General features: G+C 39.8%; 1 pseudogene; it reads right to left on the reverse strand.

Moving 5' to 3' along the window:
• Positions 1–586: 586 nt before the first annotated feature.
• On the reverse strand, positions 587–686 carry LOC127116390 (uncharacterized; annotated as a pseudogene).
• Positions 687–10,203: the final 9,517 nt, after the last annotated feature.

Consider the following 10,203-nt stretch of genomic DNA (forward strand, 5'->3'; position numbering starts at 1 on the left):
AAGGTTTCTTTTTCTTCTATTTTCTTTCTTTCGTTGATTTGTATGCCACGCACTCGCTCTCAAGGCGAACCGCTCTATTTACGAATCAACGATATAGAACTATATCTCCGAGTCTTACGACGAATTCGGGAATATCGTGCTGAAAACAATCTCCCTCCTATAGACCTTCCTGATCTCAAAGATTTTCCTTCTTTAACCGAGATGGCAGAACCAGCTCGTGCTCTTAGAGATTACGCCGCTCCATCGCAAGATGAACCGCATTCAAGTATTGCTCCGCCCGCAATCGAAGCAAACAACTTTGAACTTAAACCTTCGTTGTTGCAGGCTGTGCAACAGAACCAATTCTCTGGAAATCTTACCGAAGATCCAAACCTTCATTTATCCGTATTTGTCCAATACGCTGATACTGTTAAAGCTAATGGTGTCACTTCAGAGGCAATTCGACTTCGTCTTTTTCCTTTCTCATTAAGAGATAGCGCTAGAAGATGGCTTCAATCTCTTCCTTCCAACTCAGTCACCACATGGAACGAGTTGAAGAAAGTTTTTCTTGCCCGATATTTTCCACCAAGCAAAACAGCTATGTTAAGAGCCCAGATAAACGGATTTAAACAGAAAGACAACGAGTCTCTTTTCGAAGCATGGGAAAGATACAAAGACATGATGAGACTTTGCCCACACCATGGTTTGGAAGACTGGTTAGTAATTCACACATTTTATAATGGTCTCTTATACAATACAAGGTTAACAATAGACGCCGCTGCAGGTGGTGCACTAATGAACAAACCTTATGCTGATGCTTACCAGCTTATCGAGAGCATGGCCCAAAACCACTATCAGTGGGGAACCGAACGAACAACAGTGGAAAAACCTCAACCGAAAACTGGCATGTACGAGATAAGTAACCTTGATCACGTCAATGCAAAAGTGGATGCTTTGGTCCAGAAGATTGAAAGTTTAAACGTATCGCCTCCAGCAGCCGTGGTTGCTATAACTCAGAATTGCGAGGTCTGTGGAATCCAAGGCCACACTCCTGCGGAATGTCAACTCTTGACTGGAATCCAAACAGAGCAAGTAAACTATGCTCAAGGAAGCCCCTATTCGAATACCTATAATCCAAATTGGAAGAACCATCCAAACTTCTCATATAAGAGTAATAATGCTTTATACGCACCTGGACAGTCTCCAAATCAAGCCCCATCTATACCTCCAGGATATCAGAAACCGAATCCTAACAATAATACCCCTAGAAAATCCAACTTGGAAATCATGATGGAAAACTTTATAGCTTCCCAACAACAAACCAATAAAGATTTCTTAAACCAGAACATACACACTGGCGAACAACTTAAACAACTAGCAAGCAAAGTAGATGCCTTGGCTACCCATAACAAAATGCTGGAAACGCAAATATCTCAAGTAGCTCAACAACAAGCACCTACTGCTGCACCAACTGGTACATTCCCTGGACAGCCCCAACCCAATCCGAGAAGCCAAGCTCATGCAATTATATTGAGAAGTGGAACGGAAGTGGAAGGACCGTCTGACCCAAGGATAGAAAACCAAAACCCTGAGAAATCCACTGAGGAAAGTGAACCTAAGGAAAAGGAAGAGAGTAATAAGGAAACCCTAGAAAAGAAGGAACCTTATGTACCTCCACCACCTTACAAACCACCTATAGATGTAGGCCAATTTAGAAAATTTGTTGATCTCCTTAAACAATTAAACGTTACAATTCCGTTTACCGAAGCTATTACGCAGATGCCCTCATATGCTAAATTCTTAAAAGAAATTCTTTCTAATAAGAGGAAACTTGAGGATAGCGAAACCGTTACACTCCCTGCCGAATGTAGCGCTATAATCCAAAACATGCCCCCTAAACTCAAGGATCCGGGTAGCTTCTCTATACCCTGTCACATAGGAAAATTTGTCATCGACAAAGCCTTATGCGATTTAGGAGCCGGAATTAGCGTTATGCCCTTATCCATATGTAAGAAACTGGAGATGGGAGAATTAAGACCGACCAAAATGTCTGTGCAATTAGCAGATCGTTCCATCAAATATCCTGTAGGAATCCTTGAAAACGTTCCCGTACGCATAGGTCAATTTTACATTCCCACTGACTTCACAATTATGGACATTAGAGAAGATGATACGACACCTATTATACTAGGAAGACCATTCTTAGCAACTGCCGGTGCAATCATAGACGTAAAACGAGGACGACTCACCTTCGAAGTAGGTGAAGAAAAAATTGAATTCATTCTTTCCCAATTCTTGAAAGCACCTGCAATAGAAGATACATGTTACTTCATGGATATCATCGATGAATGCATAAAAAAAGCAGAGTCAGGAGAAGACAAACCATCAGACTATCTTTTAGAGGACAAATCTAAACAATGCCTAGCAATAACACCAGATCCTACGCAGTGTCTTAACAAACCAACCCCTGATTTGAAAACACTTCCCAAAAATCTGAGATATGAATTCCTAGACTTAGAACTTGAACGACCTGTGATAGTTAATGCAGATCTAGGAAGACTCGAAACAGAAAAACTCCTACATATCTTAAGAAAATATCCAACTGCACTAGGATACCACATCACCGATCTTAAAGGAATAAGCCCTTCTATTTGTATGCACCGCATCATGTTAGAAGAAGACTGTAAAACCTCTAGGGAACACCAGAGAAGACTAAATCCGATCCTAAGTGAGGTAGTAAAGAAAGAAATAACCAAGTTATTAGAAGCAGGTATTATATATCCTATATCTGACAGCAAATGGGTTAGTCCTGTACACGTTGTACCAAAGAAAGGAGGCATAACCGTTATTGAAAACGAAAAAGGAGAAACTATAACTAAACGAATCGAATCGAGATGGAGAATGTGCATTGATTATAGGAAACTAAACAAAGCAACCCGAAAAGATCATTTCCCTTTACCATTCATTGACCAAATGTTAGAACGATTAGCTAAACATTCACATTTCTGTTATTTAGACGGTTATTCAGGCTTCTTTCAAATACCAATTCACCCTGATGACCAAGAAAAGACAACATTCACATGCCCTTTTGGTACCTTCGCGTATAGACGAATGCCGTTTGGTCTGTGTAATGCCCCTGCAACTTTTCAAAGATGCATGATGGCAATATTCGCCGACTTTCTCGAAAACATCATGGAAGTATTCATGGATGACTTTTCTGTATACGGACAAAGTTTCGAAGAATGCCTTGAAAACCTGGAAAGAGTTCTGGAGCGATGTGTAAAAGTAAACTTAGTACTTAATTGGGAAAAGTGCCACTTTATGGTACAAGAAGGAATTGTTTTAGGACACATCATCTCGAACAGAGGAATTAAAGTAGACAAAGCCAAAATAGAGGTAATCGAAAATCTTCAACCCCCAAGAACCGTGAGAGAAGTACGAAGCTTTTTAGGACACGCCGGTTTTTACCGACGATTCATCAAAGACTTCTCTAAGATAACTAAACCCTTAACCGGACTGTTGATGAAAGATGTTGAATTCATATTCGACGATAACTGTTTAAAAGCATTTCAAACTCTTAAACAAGCATTGATCTCCGCACCCATTATGCAGACACCAGACTGGAATGAACCATTCGAAATAATGTGCGATGCCAGTGATTATGCTGTAGGTGCTGTTTTAGGACAAAGAAAGGATAAAAAGCTTCACGTTATATATTACGCTAGCAGAACCCTGGATGAAGCGCAGATGAATTATGCCACAACCGAGAAAGAACTCCTAGCAGTGGTATTTGCGCTAGATAAATTTCGTTCTTACCTGGTAGGAGCCAAAATAATAGTTTACACTGATCACGCTGCTATCAGGTACCTTTTAACAAAAAAGGATGCTAAACCTAGACTCCTAAGATGGATCTTGTTACTACAAGAATTCGACTTAGAAATAAAGGACAAGAAAGGAACTGAAAACGTAGTAGCAGACCACCTCTCTAGACTTGAGAACCTTGAACCAGAAAGAACATCCATTAATGATGATTTCTCGTATGATAAACTCATAGCTACTTTGGAAGAGAACAACTCCGACATGCAAGTAGAAACCACCTTAGCTATATCTGTCATACCATGGTACGCTGATCTAGTCAATTATTTAGCTGCCGGAATAGTTCCACATTCTTTATCTTACCAGCAGAAGAAACGATTCTTCCACGACATAAAACACTATTACTGGGATGATCCCTTACTTTTCAAAAGAGGCCCCGATGGTATTTTCCGTCGATGTATACCCGAAGAAGAGGTAGAAAATATAATCCAACACTGTCACTCTGCGCCTTATGGTGGTCACACAAGTACATCCAAGACCTGCTCTAAAATCCTACAAGCTGGCTTTTATTGGCCAACTATATGGAAGGACGTACATGCGGCTATTAAGGAGTGTGACAGATGTCAACGCACGGGAAACATATCTAGACGTGACGAGATGCCACAAAAAGGTATTTTGGAAGTAGAGATTTTTGACGTGTGGGGGATAGACTTCATGGGACCCTTTCCATCCTCTTTCGGTAACAAATACATACTCGTGGCAGTTGACTACGTATCAAAATGGATCGAAGCTATAGCTTCTCCAACAAATGACACCCGAGTAGTAACTAGACTCTTTAAAAATATAATATTTCCGAGATTTGGCATCCCAAGAATAGTAGTCAGTGATGGTGGATCACACTTTATATCCAAGGTACTCGAAAAACTACTACTTAAATATGGAGTGAGACATAGGATGGCAACACCTTACCACCCTCAAACCAGTGGACAAGTGGAAGTATCTAACAGAGAAATCAAGCAAATACTAGAAAAAACGGTCGCCACTTCAAGGAAAGATTGGTCATTGAAATTACCAGAAGCTTTATGGGCATACCGAACTGCTTATAAAACTCCCATAGGGACGACCCTATTTAAGCTCATTTATGGAAAATCTTGTCACCTCCCGGTAGAATTAGAACATAAAGCCTATTGGGCTATTAGAAATTTAAATTTGAATTATAAAGCCGCCGGTGAAAAGAGAATCCTTGACATAAACGAATTAGAGGAACTCAGAAGAGACGCCTATGAAAATGCCAAAATCTATAAAGAAAGAACAAAACAATGGCATGACAAGCGTATATCAAGGAAAGTCTTCAAGCAAGGCGACGCAGTACTTTTATTTAACTCTAGACTAAAGTTATTCCCGGGAAAACTACGATCCAGATGGTCAGGACCTTTTCATATCACTAAAATCTTTCCCAGTGGAGCGGTAGAAATAAAAGGACAATCTACAGAACCGTTCACCGTAAACGGGCAACGTCTGAAACATTATCACTATGCGGAAACCAACGAGGATTCGCAAATTCTACACTTAGACGAAACGCCCCCAGGACTCATAGACAATATTTAACAGTTTCTTTGTCGAGCTTGCGACATCTAAACAAAGCGCTTAGTGGGAGACAACCCACAAATTAATCTGTTATTTTATTATTCTATTATTATTATCATTTCTCTATTTTTCTCTTAATTATTCTTTTAATTTCTATTTAGTATTCATTATTGATTTATTCAAAAAGAAAAAAAATATATCTATATATAATAATAATAATTCTTTTCTTCTTTCGGCATTTGGCCAAATCCTGACTTAAACTCATGTTTCTTTTCTCTAGTTAACACTAACCAGATGGGACATTTTGATCGTATGGGTATCAAGTTCAGAGGAACGGCTCAGAAACGAAAGTTTGAAGAACTAGCCGCTAGAGAGATGCTACCTAGTTTATATGCTGATGATTGGGCTATGACTGCCCTTGGACTGAGACAGAGTGTCCTGTTTTTGCTGAATCAGATAGGATGGGAGACCTCCCCTATCCTGAGACATTTCACCACCTACCGGAGACTCACACTAGAATTCCTTAGTTCATTAATCTATCTACCTAGCCATGGAAAAGGAATTAGCAGAGGTTTTATCCAGTTCAGAATGTTCAATATGGAGTACCAATTTAATATTAGAGACTTCACCAACCTTTTGGGTTTTCCTACCTCCTTTGATACATTCACTGTAAGCCAGGAAGAACTTTTTGAATATAGAGAGCTTGAACACTTTTGGGGTAAGCTGACTGGAAATGATGAGCCCGAAGAACATGAGTTTCTCTCTGGAAACATACATAACCCGGCTTTTCGCTATTTCCATAAGATCCTGACCCACACTTTATTTGGGAAGAAGCCAAATAGTACTTCAGTTTCACGTGATGAACTCTTCATCATATTTTGTGCTTCCCAGAACCGTCCAGTAAACGGTGCTACTTTTATGTTAGCTAATTTGGACCACCTTATCCAGGATGAGCGAGCACCCATTAGAATAGGCGGTTTGATCACTATGATAGGTAATGCTATTGGACTACGTCAGCCTATGCTTGACCTTAACCCTTTTTGTGGCATTACTACTATGAGTATACCCTTCCTCTTCAACACTATGTTTATAGCAAACATAGGGTCTGATGAGTTCGAGCTTATTATTGATAACCAGGTTCTCTGCCTATTCACCATGCCCGATCCTAGAACTAGTGTTCATAATCAAAGGAACTGGCTCTATAACCTGAATGAAACCCCAACTCCTGCTGGATCCACTGAATCCATCCAGGATTATGAGATTTGTGACGACTATGAGCACTATGTTGACCATATCTCTCTTGCTGAATCTGACCCTCAGACACCTTCCGGCTACTATGATATTGATCCTCCTCCTCAGCCTGTCCTGACCGAAGAATCAGTCATGCCTGATCTCCGACATCATATGCCAGGAACAGATATTAAAACAGTCATTGAAGCCTTGATGTCAGAGCAAGACGCCCTCAGGGAAGATTTCTATAACTTGAGACTTGAAATCCTAGAATACATGAGCAGCACGGCAAGTCAGTTACGTATGTTACGGCATCATGTTAACTCTTTTGCTCCTCCGGCCAGAGATCCGAAGATAGATGGAATTTAGTTATATTTCTTTCTAAGTTATTTAGTTTTAGGCTAGATTTTTTCATTAATGTTGTTTGAATTCATGTTTATTTCTATTTCATTTCATTATTTTCCTTCCCTGTAATACATTATGATCATTTTTATTGAAGCTGTTTAATTAATTTTATTATGCAATGGCTATTATGTTCTACTGTTGTTACCTACTATTATTATTATACAAAGCAAGTAAGCGTGCACAATGCATTAAAATTGCATACTAAAAATGATCATAAGCAAAATGAAACATTAAAATACGCTACCAAAGTAATTCTGTGAAGCGCCACTGAAGCCTTGCCAAAAAGGAGGTGTGACGAGCGTCACACACTCCATGACGAACGGCACGCAAAACGCCTGTTACGAACGTCACACCCCTGTGACGAGCGTAACGCCCTTCAGACAAGTGAACGTTAAGGAGCCGTTGGAGACGAACGTTACACTTTATTTTTTTACATTCCCCATTCATTTTTCATTTACCACACTTAATTACTTTTCAACCACTTTTTCTTTCTACCTTCCAATCCTTCTCCTATAAATACCTACCAAAACTTCCATCATTCACCACAAAACAATTCTCTCATATCAAATACACTTCTTTTCCTCTCCAAATCATCCCTTCAAAAATTCATCACAATGGCGGGAAATCAAAATTTCGGAAATATCATCTTCCGATCCGGAGATGACAACTATCAGCAAGAGCAATTCGAGCGCTTCCAACAGCGAGGCGTCGCTTCCACCAGGTACCCCGATTTAACTTGTTTACAACAATTGGGCTTACTCCAAGGTATCGAGTGGATGCTCCGTAAAGCCGATTTAACCTTCCTTTGCACCCATAACCAACCCACCTACCCTTCCCTAACCTTAGAATTCCTAAGTTCTTACGACTACACCACTCCCGCCGGTGAAGGTGAATTTCTAACCGGTACGGCAACCTTCCGTATGTTTAACACCGAGTACTCTCTAACCCAACGCCAATTGAGTGCCATGCTACAATTTCCCACAGAAGGTCTGCTGCATGCCAGAATCCCTCCAACCTCAAACTGGAACACAGTTCTAGTTTTCGATCTTTTTAAGAAAATTTCCGGTATAAATACCTACAACTGGGAAGAACTCCTTCTCTCCCACATCCATAACCCCACCATCCGTTATTTTCTCCGTATCCTGCAAAACACACTTTTTGGAAGACCAAACAACAGTAAGGTTAACTCGAAGGAGTTATTTTTCCTCCAGTGCGTTTTCGAACCGGATACTAAGGTAAACGCCGCCTCTTTTCTCTTTCATCATATCCGCACCTTATGTGCTAGAGGCCGGCAACCCTTTATAATTGGTGGATTAACAACCTCCATAGCACTTGGCCTGAACCTAGGGGATAACCTCCAAACTTTAGAATCCCTACCTCCCCTGTCTATGGATATCAGCTATTGCCGCTCCAGCCGCCTGATTAAAAACAGAGTAGGCGGAGGCTATTATCTTATGGTGAACAACCAAGCAGTCCCGAGTGTTGTGCTACCCAATACCACCCTAACTGATGTCACAAACCCCGACCGCCACCTCTACGATCTTAGCGCTCCTGAAACCACCGAGCCTTCACAAACAAACCAGCAAACAGATGAGTTTGAAGAAATGGAACAAGGTGATCATCCGCCAACACAACAATCAGTCCCGCTAAACCCTTCCAGTAATGCAGCCAGCCCATCCTCCCAACGTCGTCGACGAAGAAGGCCTGCAACCAACGACGACATTATGGATGCTATCGATGGTATGCAGGCACAGAATACAGAGATGATGCAGATGATGCGTCAAATGCAACAGCAACAGGACGCTCGGAATGCCATAACCGACCAGCGGTTTACTGAATTGTTCAACAGGTTCGACAACTTAGACTTACGTCAGAGATCACCAGGTCCAAGAACCAGAGGCGGAAGACAACCTTAGTTGTAGTTTCTTTTTCCTTTCCATCTTGTTTTTCATTTCCTTAAAACATTGAGGACAATGTTTAGTTTAAGTATGGGGGGGGGAAACAATATTCTTTCCATTCTCATTTTTTTTTCAAGTATGTTATTTTCCCTTTCATTGTTATTTCCCTTTCTTATTATGAAAAAAAAAAAAAATTATTATAATAAAAATTATTTTAAGTTAAGTCCGAGTGTGAAAATTTTCTATTATCTATTCCCCTCAATTTCCTGAGCCATAACAAAAATTTTAACACACCCAATAAGTATAAAGGTTGCTTACTTTATAAAACTTGAGTGAGATCAAAACAAAACCATTACCGTAACAACGCTCTGAGAACCTCAATATGTTAGATCAGGATAAGTACCTATTATACCAATTCCTTGAACTTTTAGTTCTATGGCAACCCCAAGTAGTTTATACAGAAGTCAGCACCGTCTTAATAGCAAACTACGTGGAGAGCCGATGAATATAAGTGAATGATCCCCAAAGTAACCTAAAATATATAAAGATATCAAGAAATGCACTAATTAAATTAGGTGATCCTTACCAGATCATTTAATCTAAAGGTTGCAGATCATGCAAAAGCACAATACGAAAGATCCATTATGAGTTGGTTCAGTAGGAATCTGGTACTGAACTTGGTAGGGCGGACTACGGTTCGATCCCCCGCAATTTGCAATGGACTGAATAATGAAGTTATCCGACTTATATACCAGAACTTCTAGCTAAAAGCGGATCATAATCACTAACCGGTTACTCCACTATGTGCGCGAAAAGATAAAGGGCTTAATGTGATTTCGCTAGAATGAAAACGGGTAAAATAAGACTAAAGGAACCAGGATAGCTATCATAGGGTACTTGAAACTGATTGGCATAAAAATAGGGTTATCTAAGTTGTAACGGTGGTTGTTGATGTCAAGATTAAACTAAAGTCCTCCTAAACAAAAATCCATTCGCAACCTAGTACGAATTGAGGTGTGCTTTGAAATTTCATCTGGCTAAAACTTTTAACAAGTTCTATACTGAATGTTGCTTGAGGACAAGCAAAGATTTAAGTATGGGGGAGTTTGATAACATGAAATTATATCACATTTTAAGACTTAATTTAATTAGATTATATTATCATTTACTTTAATTTATCCCATTTTATCAGATATTATGCAGTATTTCTTTTCTATTTACATCAGGTACCCATTTTGAAGCAAAAGTGAAAAAGGGAAGAAAAGGAGGTGTAAAAAGCAATAAAAAG

This window comes from Lathyrus oleraceus, chromosome 1 (genome assembly GCF_024323335.1).
Source record: "Lathyrus oleraceus cultivar Zhongwan6 chromosome 1, CAAS_Psat_ZW6_1.0, whole genome shotgun sequence".
NCBI lineage: Eukaryota > Viridiplantae > Streptophyta > Magnoliopsida > Fabales > Fabaceae > Lathyrus > Lathyrus oleraceus.